This window comes from Toxorhynchites rutilus, chromosome 1 (assembly GCF_029784135.1).
Source record: "Toxorhynchites rutilus septentrionalis strain SRP chromosome 1, ASM2978413v1, whole genome shotgun sequence".
Taxonomy (NCBI): Eukaryota; Metazoa; Arthropoda; class Insecta; order Diptera; family Culicidae; genus Toxorhynchites; species Toxorhynchites rutilus.
This window is the reverse complement of record NC_073744.1, coordinates 158,125,511-158,146,454: the sequence shown is the minus strand read 5'-3', so window position 1 is coordinate 158,146,454 and position 20,944 is coordinate 158,125,511. Positions and strand designations below refer to the sequence as shown.

At 36.6% G+C, this 20,944-nt stretch overlaps 2 protein-coding genes across 9 annotated transcripts in view; one reads left to right on the top strand and one right to left on the bottom strand.

Moving 5' to 3' along the window:
• The window catches only part of LOC129763363 (cation-independent mannose-6-phosphate receptor), a 251,516-nt gene that overhangs the window by 35,148 nt on the left and 195,424 nt on the right, over positions 1–20,944 (top strand). The gene's annotated exons all lie outside the window — the stretch shown is intronic.
• LOC129763361 (protein toll) overlaps positions 1–20,944 on the bottom strand; it is a 116,293-nt gene that overhangs the window by 14,957 nt on the left and 80,392 nt on the right. For both annotated transcript variants that reach the window (XM_055762343.1, XM_055762344.1), the window contains one exon: positions 16,351–16,379. The gene's annotated coding sequence lies outside the window, so the exon portion shown is untranslated. The remainder of the gene's footprint in view (positions 1–16,350; positions 16,380–20,944) is intronic.

The window sequence follows — 20,944 nt, the reverse complement described above, 5'->3', positions numbered from 1 at the left end:
GCTGTTAGCCTTTTCTTCCATCCTTCCGCTCTTCCTATGTATCGTGCAAAATCTTTCTAAAATGTCTCAGTATCAGGAAAGAATGCTGTCTGCTCGCTAGCCGGATTGAGACTGTGATTTGCAGCCGCAAATGAGTTATTGATACACAATTGAAAACAGGTGCACCTTACATTGCAACATTTCCTGTATCCACATTTTATCGGAGCTCGGAATCCTAGAGAAACCGTTAAACATGGTGGAGGATGCGTGATGTTTTGGGGTTGTGTGTTTGCAGCTGGCGTTGTTAATTTATCAGCTGAGGGAGGTATCAAATTATGAATTGAAATTGAGAAAAAACATCGTCGTGCATCGTCCATCCTCGTATACAAGATCTACAGGCCTTATAAGATCTTATGCACAAGATCTACAGGCCTTATGAAGAATTTGTTCACTTCGTATGGGATCGGAGTTTGTTAGAGCTCAGCGAGGAGCCTTCAGGGATTCCTTTGACTCTCGGTTTCCGATTTTTCGGCTGTTGTTGTTGTCATTTTTAGCAACCCAAGATAGACAAATTCGTCGCCGATTATAACATTACTTGAAATAGGAATTATGTTAAGTTCAACTCGTTCCGCCGGTAAATCCTTGATGAATTGATCCCAAGCCCAAGTAGGAGTGCTCCGTGTTTCAGCTCCTGTCACATGTCTCCTGTGTGTTTTTTGCAAAAGGAAGGAGGAGAGTCCGAGACACGACACGGCCACGGCTTTTCGTCCCAAGTCGTGCGAAAGTATTCGTAGAGACACCTCATCGCTCAAAAGTTCATAAACCAAAATAAACGTTACCTACCCCAACGACACAAGTTCGTAATTGCAAAAGTTCTCAACAGCCACAAACTCGCAAATCTTCTTCAGGATGCCCCACGGTCACAGCTGTTGCGAATTACGCCCCCGTTCTCCGGGTGGTAAACAAGTTTTCGCGAGTTTCCACGCCGCGACTCTTCGGGGGTTCATCTCAACTCAACCGTCGGCACACTCTCAGCCAATTATACTTCCAATAAAGTGTTTTAATTAATATTTCCAACCCCCGCTCGGACATGGAAACATGTCACTCTCGAAAGATGTTGCACCAGTCAGTCATATTTCCGTCTCACTCCCCCTCCCGCTACGAAAACTTTAACGATCACGTTAATTGCTTCGATGAAAACTCGTTTTATGCCTGGAAAACCTCTTCATAACATGATTCCAAAACTCTGTCTTCTCCGCTGGAGCGCCGAAGATGGCGGAGTGTTGCAAAATTGTTTCGTAAAATAATTAATCCTGATGTTGCTCAGCTGGGCTCCATGTCTCCGTGTCGTATCTGGAAAAACACTACACTGAATTTGACACCTTCCACTTAATGGTGTCATGGTATCCCACACTTCCATGGAAAGTGAGTAGCGATGATGGATACCGCTTACAAAGCTCAGCTTCCCAGCGCGATTCGCATATGACCCCGCCAGGCAAAGTTCGGTGGTTCATTCAAGGCGCCGGATACTCGCAAACTGTTCCGATGGCGAAAGTTCAAAATGGTTGTTTTTTCACGTTGTCTTTGTTTAATTAAATGCTCTATTGTTCAACCGCATCTCATTACAAGCCCGACCGACAGGTGCACTCCATCCGGAGACCACGAAGCCCACGATGGGTTGGGTTGGGTTAGTTGTCATTTTGTAAGCGTCCACCAGCAGCGGCATTGAGCGAGCACCGCTCTCTCGTGCTGCTCAATTTATTAGCTTATTGTTTGCGAACTCTGCCAGTTCGAACAATTATTTTTCACAAACTATTTCGTCACCATATCCGCTGCACTATTTACATCTATTAAGGCAGCCTTCGACAGCTGCGTGAGCGGTATCGTGGAATGCGATTAGCGCAGTGCCATCTATCTCTATTGTCGTGCATTTGAATGACAACTTGTAAACTTTCTGATTGAGAACGAAACTGACGCCATCTCGTTCCCAAGCTGGGTGACCCAAAACATTAAATATTACATTGCACCATTGCGTTTTTTTTTTCATTTATCGCGATACGTTTTCTGTCTCCATGTCAGCGAATTTCTATGCAGTAGAAGCAGCAGCAGTAATCATAATCTCATGGGAAAAAGAGTTGGTTGACGATGCTACTAATGGTAGAAATTGGCTTTCGTTGCGGTGTTCCCATCACACCCCGGAAAACCACGGTTTCTACTGTTCTAACACCCAGGCACACAGGCTCACATATGCCCACACACAGTTAACCCATCAAGAGCTGCTTTTAATTATACTGCCGGTTAGATACATAAGTGAATAATGCTCATTCGCGAAGGCTTGGCGCGCCACGTCGGGACTGCAACAGTCGTAAGGGTAGGTGTGTATATACGTGACAGAACGCTTTCGTATCCGAATGCATTAGACTCTCGATCGCAGAGGAGCGGTTTCCCTTTTTTGCCGACTGTGCAGCATGACGAAGGAAGCGCACGAGAGGTTAACATTTACATATGGGAATTAATGGATGGTGTGATGAACTTTAGCCGTTTTCCATCCGCCCGAGCATCTGAAGGAAGCACACGAGTGTGATGCGAAGAAAATGGTTCTTGAATTGTAATTTGAAAACGAGAGTTGCTTTCTGTTTGTTTTTGTTACCGAAATTGTAGAAGCACTATACACTGAGAAAAAAAATTAGCACTCTTTTTTTTTATTTACAAAATAAAAATTCAATTTGTAATATCCAAAATACATATATTTTTTTATTTTTTCATACAAAATAGAAGTCATGTAGAAAATTCAAAAAATGAGCCCAAGATGGAAAAACTATTTTTGACGAACTTTGTGGAACATCGAATTTCTAGGAATTTTCGAAACTTCGAGTTTTTGAATGTTAGCAGTCATTTTTAATCACAAATTATGAATCCTGATGTTATTTGAAACAAAAAAGTTTATTATCAATCTCCTTCTCAATGCAACCATTCTCGAGATATTTAAAAAAATATTTCTAATTTATTGTTTTTTTTATAGTAAATAATCCCTTTTAATATGTTTGTCGTGTTATACCGTCATGTTCATAAAATTTTATGAAATTGGTTATAATTTCCAACAACTTTTCCGAATACATCATTATGGTTCATTTTTTGACTCAAGTGTAGCTTTTGAAAAGGTAGTATCGATTTTAGTAAGAGAAATCTTTGATAGTTTATATCTCAAAAAATATGAGTCGTACCGAAATCGTGTGTTAGAAAGAGTTATAGAGTATTGTTGGCGTAATTTGAAAAAAAAAACACTGAGAAAAAAAATTGGTACTCTTTTTTTTATTTACAAAATAAAAAAATTAATTTGCGATATCTAAAAATATGTATTTTTTTAATATATTTTCAACTTTTTCATATAGAATAGAAGTCATGTAGAAAATTTTAAAAATGGGCCCAAGATGGTAAAACTATTTTTGACGAAATTTGTGGAACATCGAATTTTTAGGAATTTTCGAAACTTCGAATTTTTGTATGTTAGCAATCATTTTTAGCCACACATTATGAATCCTGATGTGATTTAAAACAAAAAAGGTCATTATCAATCTCCTTCTAAATGTAGTCATTCTCGAGATATTTAAAAAAAATATAGAGAGACTTGATATTGGATTTTTTCCATTTTTGTACTCATTTCCAAAAATATGTATTTTTTGAACCGTTTGATCGATTTTCCATTTGTTTCACAATATTTTGCTTTCTTTACACAATAGAGGACATATTTTCTCCAAAATTACAAAAAAATATAACCCAAAAAGAAAAAAAGAAAAAAAATCTGTTCAAGATTCTTTTTTTTCCAAAAACGTTTTAATAATCAGATTCAATTACTTATCATCTAACGTTTACCGAATGGAATTTCACCTTAAAATAAAACTTATTTTCTATATAATTAAGACTAACAATTTATTAATGACTAAATCTAACAAAGATTGATTAGACAGGATTAGCATTTAGGACTAGGATGGAGCGAGTGAAGTAGTTAGGTATGATGAGGAGGGAAGAAATCAAACAGTAATATAATTCTTTTTGGGAAAATGGCAAAGAGGAAGCATTAGGTTGAGGTCACGACTAGCTAAGATGCCGGTAAACCGGTAAAGATCGGCTCCCTAGTGCACTGAGTTGTTCCGATGGATGAGCTCTGACAGAATAAAAATTTATACAGGACCAGACAACATGCTCGATGTCATGATAATCATCACAACAAACGCAAATATAACTATCAACGATCCCAATGCGATACACATGAGCATCTAACAAGTAATGATTAGCAATAAGGCGAGACATCACGCGAATGAAGTCCCGATCTACATTCAATCCCTTGGATTATGTGTTTGTCGATATCTTGGGAATAATTGTTTGTAACCAGCGAGCCACATTATCTTCACTCCAATTGTGCTGCCAATTAGAGAGTACGTACTAGCCAGGAGTACTCTAAAATTTATGATAGGTTATTTGTCGCTTGAAATTAGGTCTTCCAAGGCCCAGATCTCAGCTAACGAGTCCGCTTTCTCGTTACCTGGAATGGAGCAATGGGCTGAGATCCAGGTTAATGTAATCCTGAAAGATTTTTCGACTAGACTACCCAAGAGCTGTCTTGATCTTATAAGAATATAACGTGAGGCTCTTAAAGATTTTAGCGATTGGATAGGTTTTATTGAGCTGAGGCTATCTGAATAGATAAAAAAGTGATTAATCGACAAGGCTTCAATTTTCTCCAATGGGTGATAGATTGCAGCCATGACCGCAACGTACACCGAGCAGGGATTGCTCAATCTGTTCAAGATTCCTTGCAAAAAACTTCATACCCCATCAAAGGATATTCATTCTACACGAAAATTTAATCGTTCATTATTTTTGCGTTAAAATGTTTTTATTTGTCTCTGATATGTAATCCTTTATTTGCTTCTCATGCAGTTTCTCCTAGATTCATCCATTTTCTCTTGAAGTCCGCCTCCGATTTGACAACTTTTGGGTTCTTCCGGAGGGCCTGCTTCATAATCGCCCAATATTTCTCTATTGGGCGAAGCTCCGGCGCGTTGGGCGGGTTCATTTCCTTTGGCACGAAGGTGACCCCGTTGGCTTCGTACCACTCCAACACGTCCTTTGAATAGTGGCACGAAGCGAGATCCCGCCAGAAGATGGTAGGACCCTCGTGCTGCTTCAATAGTGGTAGTAAGCGCTTCTGTAGGCACTCCTTAAGGTAAACCTGCCCGTTTACCGTGCCGGTTATCACCAAGGGGGCGCTCCGCTTTCCGCAAGAGCAGATCGCTTGCCACACCATGTACTTTTTGGCAAACTTGGATAGTTTCTGCTAGCGAATCTCCTCCGGAACGCTGAATTTGTCCTCTGCGGAGAAAAACAACAGGCCCGGCAGCTGACGAAAGTCCGCTTTGACGTAGGTTTCGTCGTTCATTACCAGGCAATGCGGCTTCGTCAGCATTTCGGTGTACAGCTTCCGGGCTCGCGTCTTCCCCACCATGTTTTGCCTTTCGTCGCGGTTAGGAGCCTTCTAAACCTTGTATGTACGCAGGCCCTCCCGCTGCTTGGTCCGCTGGACGAATGAACTTGACAAATTCAGCTTATTGGCGACATCCCGGACCGAACTTCTCGGATCACGTCTAAACTGCTTAACTTGTGGTCTGACAGTTTCACTGACGGAGCATCCATTTTTGCCGTTCTTCACCTTCCGGTCGATGGTTAGGTTCTCGAAGTATTGTTTTAGTACTCTGCTGACCGTGGATTGGACGATTCCCAGCATCTTACCGATGTCCCGATGTGACAACTCCGGATTCTCGAAATGAGTGCACAGGATTAATTCACGACGCTCTATTCGTTCGACGACATTTTTCCAAATTTACGAAAAATTGACAGTGAGGCATGGCCAACGTGATCTATACACTCTTATCTGATTATAAGCGAAAGCTGAAGATATAATTCCTAAAAATTAAATTTCTACAGCGTTTTTTCCGTGATGCAATTTGATGTGACACACCCTTTATTCGCAAACTAAGAGCCGATATCCGAATATCCGGGCTTGGAGCTTGCTGGATATCCGCTATCCGGTCTTGAATAGATGAAATAGATGAAATGGTACTTTAGGTGCGAAGCATATTGCAGGTTTATTATTCATACACGTGTTGATGTGGTGGAGGCGATCTGGCGTAGTGGTTAACATCCATATCTCTCACGCTAAAGGTCACGAGTTCAATTCTCACTCCCAACATTCTTTCAACGGAATAAATCCTTTGGTCCAAGTAACGACCCAACCAAAGGCTGAAAATCGCTATAATACAGCAAAAAAATGTTTCCAAAAAAACAAAATTGTTTTAGTTGTATTTTCAGCCTTTGTATTTGTTGTATTTTAACATTATTTTTCGTTGAATGTTGAAATAATCCGATTTTCGGAAGTTCGTTGTGTGTGACGCTAATCACTGAGCCAAAGGAGCTGAAATTAACTTTCTGAATCTGGATTCTGAATTTGAATCCGGAATCTGAATCTGAAACTGGAATTTTATTTTGAATTTAAGATCTGGAACCGAATTTGAAATACGAGTCTGGAATCTAAATATGAAATTTGACTCAGGAATCCAAATCTGTAATCTGAATCCTTGGATCTGAATCTTTGAGTCTGAATCGTTGAATATGGAATCTGAATCTGGAATCTGGAATCTGGTATCTGGAATGGGAATCTGAAATTTTAATCATTGAATCTGAAATATGGAATCTGGAATCTTAATCCTTGAATATGAAGCTTTGAATCTGATTCTTTGAACCTGAATTTTTGAAACTAATTATTCGAGTCTGAATAATTGAGTATTAAATTTGAATTTGGAATCTGCAATCTGGGGTTGGAATGTGGAATCTTAATCTTTGAATCTGAGTCTTCGAACCTGAATCTTTGAAATTATATCTAGGAGTCTGAATCATGGAAAATGAAATCTGAATCAGGAATTTGGAATCGGAATATGGAATCTACATTTTTGAATATGAATCTATGAATCTGAGTCTTCGAACCTGAATCTGCGAAACAAATACTTTGAGAAATTGGAATGTGAATCTGGAATCTGAATCTAAAATCAGAATCAGGAATCTGAATCTAGAATCTGAATCTGAAATCTAGAATCTGGAATCTGAATCTGGAATATTAATTTTGAAAGTCAATTTTTAAACTGCATTCGGAATCTGAATCTGGAATCGAAATTAGAAATCTTAATCTAGAATCTGAATCTGAGTTTTGGAATCTGAAATTTGGAATCTGAATTAGGAATCTGAATCTGAAGATTGAATTTTAAATCTGAATCTGGTATCCGGAACCTGAATGTGGAATCAAACTCTGGAATCTAAATCCGGAATATAAATCAGGTATCTGAATTAGGAATCTGAAGATTGAATTTTAAATCTGAATCTGGTATCCGGAACCTGAATGTGGAATCAAACTCTGGAATCTAAATCCGGAATATAAATCAGGTATCTGAATCTGAATCTGGTCTAGTATGGAACTTGAACTCGGAATATGAAATTGAAATCTGAGCATGGAACTGAGGTTGAAATCTGAATCTGAATCATGAACCTGAATTTAGAATCTGAATCCGGAATCTGAATCTGATTCTGGAACCTGAAATATTTTCCTATTAAATATAGTCCATTTACCAACAGACTCGTCAGAGATTACGTTTCAATCAGAAGAAAAGTTTCAAAGATATAATGTCTTGAAGGGAAATCTGATAAGCTCTTATGAAAAATGGAGCAATAATATTAATAGCGAAATAGGAACTCTCGGGTCACTTCTAAAAATCTACCGCAAAGCCATTCAACACCAACAAGCAATCAGACAAAAAGTCGATTCTACCTATTCCATAAAAATAGGTGTTCTGTTGATGAAAATCAAGATGTAGAGTCTACCTCATGAATCATTCATAATACGTGTTTTTCGAACAATAACAACATTTAAAGATGATAATAATCATTACCTCGATTCTATACCTTACTTTTCGACTGGTAATATCAATTCGTTTCAAATTTCTTCATCACTGTTCCCTCTTTGATGAGTTGTAAACATATCAAAGAACGAATTAATTACCATTATTTTTCCGAAGCGAAGACGAAGGCAATCTTGTTCCGCTCCGTAGATTTTTGCGCTTGGTTAGTAGTTGGGGAGTTTGACCTAAACTATATATTGCAGCCACTCTTGTCCGAGTTCTTGAATCATCCACCCGAAGCAATCAGATCTTACCGTTAGAATGTAGCGTTCAACTGTTGCTTGCTGTTATGGGAAGCGGGAAAATTTTACCCATCTCTGACTTCCGAACTTTTAATCCACACAGCGTTAATTACACGTTTACCCATGCTGCTGAAAGCGGCAAGGAGGAGCAAAGCAGGGGACTTGCTTGTGCATCTTCCTGAGGTGTAAGGTGCAAGGAAAACTCGCAGCCATCGAACCAAAACGAATGAAAGAGAACACACAAGTAATTACAAGAATTTTCCCACAAAAAGTCATATCCACAGAGTTTTTTTTCTTCGCGGGAGCCATTTTTATTCTTTGTCTCCCGACGGTAATAATTGAATCGTTTCCGCCGGACAGAGGAAAGCGGGAGGTCCGTTCCATCCCCACAATAGGATTATGAAGGAATGGATATACAGCGCTGCGCAGCTTCAGTACTCTTCTGTACCGCAAGGTAATTTGTTTACTCGTTGCGGAAAAGCTTTCTGCGAGTTTCACAGTTTGTTTGCATTCGAGAACCATAATGAAAGTGCATTCCCCTGTCTCCCTCGCGAACGACAAAGCAACGATAAAAATTAATACGTCGAATATACGGTGTAAAATTTTCGCGCTGAAGGTAATCAACGTTGGCACCTTTTTTTCTCTCCACGGTATGATGCCATATGTTTTGTGTGTGATGGAACAACTCAATAGGAGATTGGGCGATTACTTCTGCACTCTTTCTCCCTTTTCCTAATTCATATTGTGATCACCGCAAATAGAGATGGAAAATTAAGCGAAACCACACAACCATCACGCGACCCAAAGATCTCTCTATTGGGTCGGGTGGTCTCGCAGGAAAAACACAAGGTGGAAGACAGGTGGTGGCGTCACCACACCAAAGGAAAGTTGTGACTTGCGCTGGTTTCGCTTTGTTTGTTTCCGTCCTGCAGTCCGCGGCGGTCTGGAAATGTCATTCGCGTCGACAGTGACTAAATTACTGCAGGAAACTAGTAATTGTTGAAGTTTGACAGCGGCAGCGGAAATAGAGCGCCTGTTGCTGCTGCTGGTAGGATAGGTCAGGAAATGAGGTACCGATCTGCGATCAGCGAAGGTGCCCAAGACCTCACACCGTCGCTCTTGGCGGGTGAGGGGTCTTAAACACCTTTCGATGATGTTTGTATAGGTGCATCGTGTGCGATCGGAACTATTTTTGGTTGTCGAAATAACCGATCTTAAGCGCTTCCGTGGAATCTATTTTGGATTAATCATGCATCAGCGGTTCAGCGAATCAGATCGGCAGTGTCAATCGGTGATGAAATTTTGAGGCTTCCTAAAATTCAATTTCAGTCATGATATACATAGTTTTCACGCTTAGAGAAGACACCATTTTTTCAGGAAGTATTTGAGAAAATGTGTACATAACTGTTTCAATCCTAAACCGACCAGAAATCCTGCAAGGTTATTTCCTACTGGGTCCAATCTACTTTTTGTCGAGCAGATATTAAAGAAACTCAGACTCAACATCAAATTCTATATCAAATTATTAATTACTAGTTGACCTGGCGAACCTCGTATGGGCCAAAATTATTTTTTAGAAATGAGTTCTTTCGAACATTCACGTTTCCTCACTAAGCGAACGTTCATGGGGGTCAATGGTGCCATTGATTAATCTTCTTATTGGCCCTTTTCAATTTTCTTTTGCTATAATTTTCTATTACTTCTATCAAAACTCGTCATTATAATATCAATTTATTTTCAGACACAATTTTTGCTCAAGATTCTCGATTCACTTCCAAATAACATGGTTCTTCGTTAAATAGAATACATGTTTGATACAGAAAAGTAGATTTTCATTCATAATTTGTTTCGCTCCACACAAACGGAACACGAAGCTTAATTCCGCAAACGCGAAATCCAACTGGGCTAACAACGATGTCGTTGGAGAACATATTGGAATTTTTTTTTTCGGATTTCATCTTGAGAAGCTTTTCAAAGGTTTCAAATTTTTAACCATAACATAACAATGATCTACGTGCAGAGACGAATACAGCAAAATAAAGACAACTCAAATCTTACGATTTCTTTCTCGGGGTTTTCACTTAGCAACACATTTGGTCTTCCATTTTTATTTACACTGAAGTCGATTTTTACGCGGTTCTCTTTCACGCGATTTTTAGGCGACTTTTCTACGCGGTTTAAGGAATTTACGCGGATTTCGGAGTTTATGCGTTTGTTCACAAGGATTTCGAAACTTACGCGGTTTTTTCTACGCGGCATATGTCAGCCGTGTAAAAAGTGTAAACAGATTTAATGCGCTCATTGATGTGACTTCACGAAATAAGTTTGTATTGTATCACTGATTAGTCACTGAGAAATGAAAGGTGAAACAGATATCATGATTGTAGCATGCAATACAAATAAAGTTAATCGATTATTAGAACATGGGCTGCATTTTTCACTATTAATTCACTGTTTGTTAGATTTTACGCGGAGTTTGAAATTTACGCGGATTTTGGAATTTACGCGGTTTTTCTACGCGGATTTTGGAATTTACACTGTTTTTTATACGCGGTTCTAATCCCCTGTGTAAAAAGTGACTCCAGTGTATATATATTGACGACATAAGTGTGCGTTATTTCGCTTGAAAATACATTTCCACTTTCGAATAAAGATGAATTTCGTTAGCGCAAACATCGAACGGACTAACAACGCTTATCATGATATAATTGTAGAACATATGGGAATTAAATTTTCCGAACCTTCCTTCAGAATTTTCCGATTTTTCTCTCCGCTATATTGATCTACAGGAAAAGACAAATACAACAAAATAAAGATGACTCAAATCGGACCATTCCTTCCGTGGGTTTTGCGTTTACCAACACATTTGGCCTTGCATTTTTGTTTATATAGATAGATGTGGAAGAAAATACTTATGTTTCAGGAAAAATTATTTTGCCATTTGGCGCGGTGCACAAATGTCGTAACGCTAAAAATCCGGATTGCGGACCCCCTCCCCCTCTATATCGCGTTACGTAATTTGTGCACGATGCCTTTCCTATATTGCCTGGAATACGAGTGTGAATCTGAATTTTAAAATGGAATATTAATCTGAATAAGAATCTATATATTGAACTCGAATCACTATCTAATAAATGAAAATTGAATCTGAATATGGATCTAAATATGGAATAAAAATCCCAAATCTGAATCTTGAATCCAAATCGGATTATGGCATATGGATCTTGGATTTCAATCGAATTTTAGTATGGAAGTGAAATTTTTTTATAGAATATGGAATTCAAATCAGGAATGTGAATCTGGCATCTAAGTCTGAATCTGAATCTTGAATATGCGTCTGATTCTGAATCTGAGTCCGAAAATGAAATTTGGATTTGAGTATGAGTCTGAATTTGGAGTCGGTATTTGGAAGCTAAATTTAAATCTGGAATACAGATCTGGCACTGAACCCAGTGAGAGAAAGTGACTTGTATGGCAGTATGATTGATCATCTAATTGGCTTTTATCGCTGCTAGCGGCGAATGAACTTTAGGATCCATTTCATTTTTAATCGAAAAAGGTTTACCTGATATCCAAAATTATGGTATATTTCGTGCGGTGTCGGTTTTATAGAAATGAAGATCTTGATTTTTTACCAAATTTGAAAAATCATCCAAATTGTAGTCTATGTATGAAAATGAATGTTTCTCTATCTGTCAGTAGAACTATGTAGATGCTTCGTTTTAATATGGGCTCTGTATAACTGGGCGAATCAGGATGCTATTTGAGATAAGTTTTAAGTTTTTTCTTCTCAATAATCGTATGGAATGTCACCTTCTGTTTCAAATGTAATCAATCCCAAGTATTCGCCGGTTTATTTCATACACGGTTTGATTTTATATTTCGTGATACCGGAAACAGAGGAATTTTCTCAGTTGCCTTCCAAGGCTGGCCGCGACTGAAATATGATGAAGATTACTACGCGCGATGAATTACAAACTATATCGTCAATCCGATTGGATGAATCTTTTTAGTACAAATATTTGGTAACACTAACAAGGGCCCATGAATGAGTGTTTGCACTGAGAGAGGGGAGCGAACGGTTCACAAAGCAATAAAAAGTCAATTTAAGCAGATTCTCAAATTGACTCTCAGCATTGACATGTTTTGTTGATTGCTCGTTGTCTGGAGCGACACTGAAAAACTGAATTTATATTCAAGTAGTTACCGGATATCCGTTTCATTATGCTATGCAGTACCTTTCGCAGAACGGCAACAGAATACCCATACCGATTCGATTATGTGGTGGCGGCGGCGAAAGCAATCGCTGCAGAAGAAATTTTCACCTTCAGTTTCGCAGTCAAAAATACAACTGTGACCACTGGAATATATAATATCTACTTGAAATGCGCTACACTTTGAAGCCAATTTAAATCCGGAAACAATGCTTGTGTTCACGAAAATTGAGTGATCAATCGGAAAAAGAAACTGCACGATTCATCAGTCATCTAGCTAGTGATCAGACGACAGCGACAGCGGCAGTGAGGTTTTTCAAATGGTCTTTGTCAAGGCCGAAAGTTTAGTTGAGTTTCCCAAATTTGCCTTTTTCAAAGTTAGAACTAAGAAAGCTGAAGGCCTCTATAATTTAAAACATAATCATCATAATCATCAAGAAGTAGATTCACTCCTGAATTTACAAAAACTCTCCTCTGGTGATTAACATCAACTTACTACTAAGAATACCCTAGGAGAACAATCCATGATATGTGTGTCCTTATTGCCAGTCTCTTCCTCTCTTCCGCCCGCCAGAGTGCAAGCTCTGTACTCTGCTTGCTTCGTGCATATTCTTAGAATTCTGAGGGGAGAATATTTTCCTAAACATACACCCCAGTACAGAAATAAAATGCGTATAGTTCATCTCAAGTCAAAAAATGAATTCGATACATAGTTCTGCATCAACAATCACATGTAAGTTCGATTGATCAATGTTCCCGAAGTATAACTAGTTTTACATTTATATACAGCCATTCCATGTCAAACCGATATAGTGGTCCTCAAATTTTAGTAAAAAGTGGTTATTTTGTTCTTTATCGCAAAACATTGGACTCGTATATTTTTTTTCATTAGGGTGCCCATTTCCATTTTAGGGTGTTCAAAAAACCAACTTTTTCCCCTTTTTATCAAAAATGACTTTTTTCGAAAATTCATAACATTTGAACTAGTACATCGATTCCGACATCGACATATCAAATTGAAGGCAATGAACCAATCTTCTTTGAAAAAATATCACATTTGCCAAAAAAAAAGGATTTTGTTTTCATAATTATTGATTATATTTGTTTTTCATAGTTTTCATGGTCTCGGGATCAAGGGCGCTATTTTTTAATATTTTTTCTTGAAAGCTGAGGATTGTTTACATAAAATATCCAATAATCAGAAAGATGTTTTTATTTCGTTTTGAAGTTATGATTTTTCGAAGTTAACCGATGGTACAAAACTCAAAATTTCCCCTTTTTTCCAAAAATGCCTCTATTCAACTTTTGAATTACTGGACTGATTCAGATGATCGACATATTAAACTGAAGCCAATGAGCTTTTTTTTTAAAAAAATATTATGCTTGCAAAAAATTTTCTGTTCATTAAGCTATTGCAACCAAATTATCTGAACTATGAAAAATCATAACTCAGAAACGAAAAAACACATATATGATTTCTGAATATGTTATGTAAAAAAAACCTCAGCTTTCAACAATAAATAATAAAAAATATTGCGCCCTTGGTCCCGAGGCCATGAAAACCATAAAAAAAAACAAATACAACCGATAATTATGAAAACAATTTTACGGAAATCTGAGAACCACTATTTTGGTTTGACATGGAATGGTTGTATATTTAGTAAATTTATAAAGAAAAAGAAACTCGTAAAGGTTAGCTTTAGGATAATAATTTTTCTAAGATTTTCTGTGCAGAATCGAAGAATGATTCAGTTTTGTGCTAAACTGACTAAAATTCAATTTGTGTTCAATTCTAGTACAAAACAAAACGCACAACTTAGTATGGACAATTAAACCTCCATACGAAAATGGAACAAAATTTTTAAATTCAAATCTTGATTGTTGAAGGAAGCTATGCTAAATTCCTTGAATGTAAAATGAGAAAAAGATCTAATGGATTATTTGTTGAAAAAAATCTGTTGAAGTATTTTTTTAAATAAGTTCTTGAACGGCGTATTTTTTATTTACTTTCTTCTGTAATGGTTTATTTATGTTTTTAAAATAACTTTTTACTGTAATTTTTTCCTGAAAAGGGCCAATATTTTGTTTCTTTTTAAAACAGCTGAAGATGACTGAATTGAATAGTCTTGCTCTCGCAAAAACAATACACTATGTGCCGTGATTTATTTCCTTGGTGTCATTGCACGATTTTGTTGCGTACAATCTGCCCGGAAGCAGATCAACAACTGGCGAACAGTTTGGCTTCTTTTTCTTCTTTGTAATAAAGAGATCCACAAAATCCACAAATCTGATTTAATTGAATGAATTTCACACACCATCCGTTGCCACAACACCGCTCCTCTGGGGCAGACAGGCAGAGGGGTTCAACCAGAAGTATTCCAAAAATTGAACCTAATTGATTCAAATGAAGTGAAAAACGATGAAACCGATAACACTCCGCTCTCTGTCTGTTTTTCCCTCGATTGAGGTGGAAAATGGGATCAAACTCAAAGGCAGAAGGAGGGGCACACACGAAGGAATGCGGGCTGAGACGAAGAAGCCTAATTTGTCCATCGATATCTTTTCGCATTTTCTTGGCGAGCTTCTCCTTGCTCCGTTTGCTGAGGATTTTGGAGGGGTTCATTGAAAAAGCAGCCGACAGCAGCACAAAGTCTGTTCAAATATTATAATCGGCTTATTTAATAGCGGGGAGAACTGTCTGGCTGCTGCTCCCCCACAGGACGAGATATTTCTCGGAATGAATTAATAATCATGACTAATGGTCGAAATCTGATTGGAGGCGAGCCTTGGGAAGCCTCTCACATTCTCGTTCTTCTTTCGCTCCTTTGGTGGAGAATTAGGCAATTTTGTTTTTTCGGTTCTCCGTTCCTCAGTCAGGATTTTAGCGAACTCTGGTGGGAGACGACCTTTGATGTGCCACGATGTGCGTTCATTGTGTTGTTATACTTTTACATATTTATGAACACTTTCGCGTTTTTTTATCCGTCGCTTTGGGTCGGTCATAAATATTCATTCCCCAAATGAAAGGAGCATCAGCATGAAATTAAGCAGGCAAATATTCCAGAAAATGAAACCACTTTTTGTTCGGCGTGTGCGCTGTTGCAATTGCGTTGTTTCAATTTTTTTTTGACATTTGCATTGGTTTCGTTTCCGGAGCTATTTGATGCAGCAAAGCGCACACAACACAAATATACAGAGCTGCTGCTTGCGGACCGGTATAATTTGGACTTTACGATTTATAGATATGCCTTTATGCATCTTAAATCATGCATAAATAAATAGTGGCTTACCGCTTTCCATCGGAATGAGAGCAAACATCTACATTCCATTTCGAATAAAATTTGTATTCAAACTTAATCACAATTCGGCGAGTTAAAAGTGGCGTTTTTTACTGCGTACACAGCGATTCCATGCGTTATCGCATCATTAAAGCTATTGAGATTTTGAGAGTGGCGCGCAAAAAAAAGTTTGTTGAACTGTGTTTATCAAAATCACGCTGAAAGTGGGCTTTCCCATGTGTGTTCCGTTTCGATCACTTAGGAAGGGTGCATGGCTGGACAAAATGACAGCTGGCAGCCGGCAGAGGTCGCACGCTGTTGCAATTTCGTTGTTTGTTGTTTTAGTGTTTCATTTTAATTAAATTTGCAATTTTAATTAAAAGAGTGGACGCACATGGTGTAAACATTGGCGCGGTCCCACATGCATCAGGCTTAGTTAATTGATCCATTTGCTCTGCGACACACGAACTGTCGTGTGAGTTCGGTGGCAGCGATTTTTTTTGTCGAATCTGCAAAGCGGTTTGATTTTCGACTAATCGTTTCGCTTATTTGCACCCCCGTTGTGCAATTTAAAGATGTGTCAATTATGTTCTATTTTATTGTTTTTTTTTTTTCATTTTTGTTTACATACCTGGATTTCTTGAATGGATGTTCCACAATCTGAAAAGTAACATAAAAAGGGTTTATTAGTCTCGATTAAGTAGCTAACTTCGTTAATATACAAAAACATGACGGCATTGCGACGTGATCGTATCGTTGGTATTCATACCAGTATCGATAGATACTTATTGAATTCTCGACATTCCCGGAAACTGTTACAAACAAATAAACCGATTCATTCGAGAAATTTCTGACAACAGATTAACCAAGCTCTATGATTCATAATTGGCGATAATCCATGATTATGGAGATTTTTCTGAGAATACTTTTATTGGAACTGAGTCGAATACCTGTTCGATAATGAGAAAAAAAAGGAGCAATTTGTTTGCTGCTAGCTACTTGTTATGCTTTTTAGATTTCAGACAAGAGCAGCACTAGCAAATAATTCCGTTCGTTTTTCGAGTGGTCTTAACCTGAACAACCATAACTTCGACAATAAACCGAAGATATTTTTATCAATGAGGGCAAGTTTCGCCTTTCGTTTGATTCTTTGGAAATAAATTGATTTAATTAAATTACCTCATTTTCCAAGCAGATTACGATCTATGAAACAGTTAGTCTGAGAATAAAAATTCATATAACATTTTCATATAGATGTATATAGATTTGTAGAATACAGGACGGACTCGATTATGTACAGTCTCCGAATTCTTTTCACTGTATATAATCGAGTCAAAAAAATATTTTTTTTATTGGTTTTTTTTATACATATATTTTTCGGTTTTTGAATATAAAAGAAGAATTTAATTTTTGACTCATACCCTGAAAGTCATAAAAAATCCGAATTTTTTTTCAGGATGTCATAGAAAATCATATTTGATGAAAAAAATCCTTTTACACATATGTTCGAATTTCAACAATGACAGTGCTACTGAACTTTTTCTCTGTTTGCCTTAAACTGGCTCTAATTCAAACATTACGCTACGTAGAACAATTCTGTTGCTTTTGAAAGATGAGAAAACTTTATACAGGATACAGTTGTGAAACTTCCAAATTAGTTGATTTGAGTAACATTTTAAAAGTGAAAAACTCAAAAGTTAGTGGTTTTTAAGGTATTATTCTTAATTTTATCCAAAAAATTCTTAATAAACCCGAATGTTTCTATCAACCAAATTAAAGATCTCTAACCGCTCTACAATTCGTTCTTTGACACCCAACTTCTTTTTTTAATGTCGCTGCAATATACAATTTCTAGTAAATCTTCAACTAGAATCTACAAACGATATTTACTTCTCTGTATTTATGATAGCCAATTAACTTCCACTTCCACAACGTTGATACAATCATATTTGAAATATGCAAATATTATTTTTTTGAACTGTATATAATCGATTTTAAAATTGTATATAATCGAATCATATATAATCGAGTCCGGCCTGTGTACTTTTTCATGACATTTTCTAAAATTATTTCAATCTATTTTTTTAATGTCAACATATTTTAGTACAAGAAATAGTTTTGTATAAAAATCATTATATTATATTAAATTTAGGTGTAAAATTTAATTTTTGTACTGAAATGACTAAAAACTTATTTTTTGCCTCATCATTTTTTCAATGTAAAATTATTTTAGTACAAAATATATTTTTTGTACAAAATATGTTATGGAAATTTTCGACCGTTGTCGGCAAAACTATTTTTTCATAAATTTACTATCCAATAAAATATGAAATTTTTGTTTATTGTTCATTTATTGGGCTATAAATTGCAATTTCACTTTGTTTTTGCCTTATTTTTTTTCGAATTTTTTAACCGTTAAGTTGTGCTCCCGTGGCCGAGTGGTTAGCGTCATAATAAACATGCCGGGTGTTTGGGTTCGATTCCCGTTCTGGTCGGGGAAATTTTTCGTCAAAGAAATTTCCTCCGACTTGCACTGTGATCACGCGTATTCTAGAGCTTGCCACTCAGAATGCATTCAAGGCGTGTTATTTGGCATAGAAATCTCAACTAAGTACTAATAAAAATGACGCAAGTAATACTACGTTGAGACGGCGAAGTTCCTCTAGGAACGTTAGTGCCATTGAAGAAGAAGAAGAACCGTTAAGTAATTTTGCACGAAAACATGTGGAAATTGTCAGCCGATGATGAAACAATTCTTTTCATAAATTCATTAACTGTTACAGTATAAAATTTGAATGCGTTGTAAAATATACTTTTTGTAATAAACGTACTCAACCTTTTTTTTTAATTTCAGCACCAGAAATAATTTTTCACATTAAATCATGTGGAAATAGTCGACCGATGTCGACAAAAACATCCGTTTTCATAAATTTATTTTTTGTACTAAATCTACTCAAAACTAATTTTGTTTTAATTTTTTTATGTCAAACAATTTTAGTGCTATAAATATGTTTGTACAAAAATCTTGTATAAATTGTCGATTAAAAACAGTTTAATAAATTTACTATCTGATAACATAATAAATTTGTCATATTGAAATTGTAAAAAAAATATTCTTTATATTATGTTTACTCACTTTTTTTTTGATATCAGCGTGAGATATAATTTTGGGCACAAAATATGGGGAATGCTTTTACCAATGTTGTCTAAAACAGTTTTTGCTTTATAATTTTATTATGAGGTAAAATATAAAATTTGTAATATGAAACAATTCTGTTTCAAAGACACAATTTTACGAACAAAATGGTAATTCCAAATCTTCATTTTCGAAAAAAAAATTATACGGCACCACTCTACGCCATATTCTAGTAAAATAAGTTAGTATTTTTCAGTAATAGAGACTGGTCCTCAAGATGCGACCGCATTGTTGACAATGGACTACGAAATTATTCCATTCAATTTTAGAGTAAAACGAACTTTTTAAACCAATTTTTTAGTATCAATTGTTGATTGCCCCGAAAAGGGTCGTTGATTTGCGTAGTTATGTCATTTGGTACGCATCGAAAGCCAAATACAAACGTATATACTCTAACATTAATTCAAAAAACTCGATGTTCTCTGTTTTTCCTATAAAGATGTGAACAATGATTTGTTTGTATTGATGAAATTATTGATTGAATGAAATAATTTACGATTTCAATTGAATTCAACATATCTACTTCGTGTGTAAAGAGTTTGAACCTCTTCGTTAAAAGTGAATTTAAGGAATATGTCTGAGTTATCCTTTTACGTATGACATGATGCCATGGTCATTTCATTCATCCATGGTGAACTTACAGAATGTGTGAACGGAAGAATGGTCAAACGATCATTGAATCTGCCATTCTCCTCTGAAGTTATTAAATCTCTTGAGTGTACGTACTTCTCGAACGGATAAGAATTTCAGGCTCTCAGTTTCGATTTCATGAATGAATCATGAATCTTCAATTCTTCAACTACAATTTTTTATACTATAGAGGTTTTAAACTTGAAAGATATATTCGCCTCTAGTATCTGAAACTTCGATTTACCTACGCTCCTTCGTATTCCGCTATTATTATGGTTGCTTCTATTGGTCGGTACAATTTGAGAAGCACAAGGGGGAATTTAGCGCGTTAAGATAATTTCACAATTATACAGTTGTTTATCCCAAGAAAAATCAAATTTCATTAATTTTGATAGATGCGTAAAAATATTTCCTATCAATTGATGCAAATATCTTTGTGTTCTGTTAAGAAATGGTCGAGTTATAAACATTCGAAATTTTTCATTTTTTTCCTTTATTTTCAGTGTATTTTTATTTTACCATATATTTCTGTTCGACTTGGTCCTACGGCATAAGAATTATTTTTTCGACTCCTTTCTGTTACGCTCCAGCCAGCGAGCAGACAATAATTTTTCTTCAGACTAGAAAAAGAGTCTGCATAGCCAGAGGGTTGCGAATCTGCTTACTAAGCAAACGATCGTTGATTGAACATATGGTTCATTGGTGTATTGGTGCAATATCCCTTTTTGTGGTTTTGGTGCAATATTCCTTTTTAAGGATTGGTATCGGTTTAATTTTCAGTTCAGCTAATCACAGCGTGAAAGAGAACTCATTTGTGATTTGCACTATAATTAGAGGTGAATGAACTAAATGTTTGAAGCCTCCATAATAAAAAAGGAGAATATTTTCATTCTATTCTTACTACAGCCAGCGTGGAATCTACAGTCCTAAGTGTTAATTTTGAAAAATGATGGTGATGTTTCAGATGAAAAAACATAGCTATAAAATTAAATTTTCATACATCCTTTTTGAAAATCACGAGAGAACTGGTTTTGCTATTCTAATTGTTTGTATGTGTTTGTGTGTGGCCGCGAACATTTTTGAGCTATGCGCTATGACCAAATCAAATACTTATATATATATATATTGGGGTATATCGTTAGGTTGGGTTCATGCTTCGTGTGCATTCATAGCCTCGCGATGTGAGTCGGCTAATATTCGTTGGGTTTGTGAATAATTCACTGGGTTCTACTAATTTTTTTTTTCACACATTTTGACAACGATTCGAAACAGACCGCGAAGAAGAAACCCGCATATTTCAAGTCAAGCCTAATTGAAATGCCGGAATGGCTTCCACAGTTCCCCGATTTGCACCCAATTGCACCCCATTGATGGACAAAAAAAAGGGCTTCCAACAAAA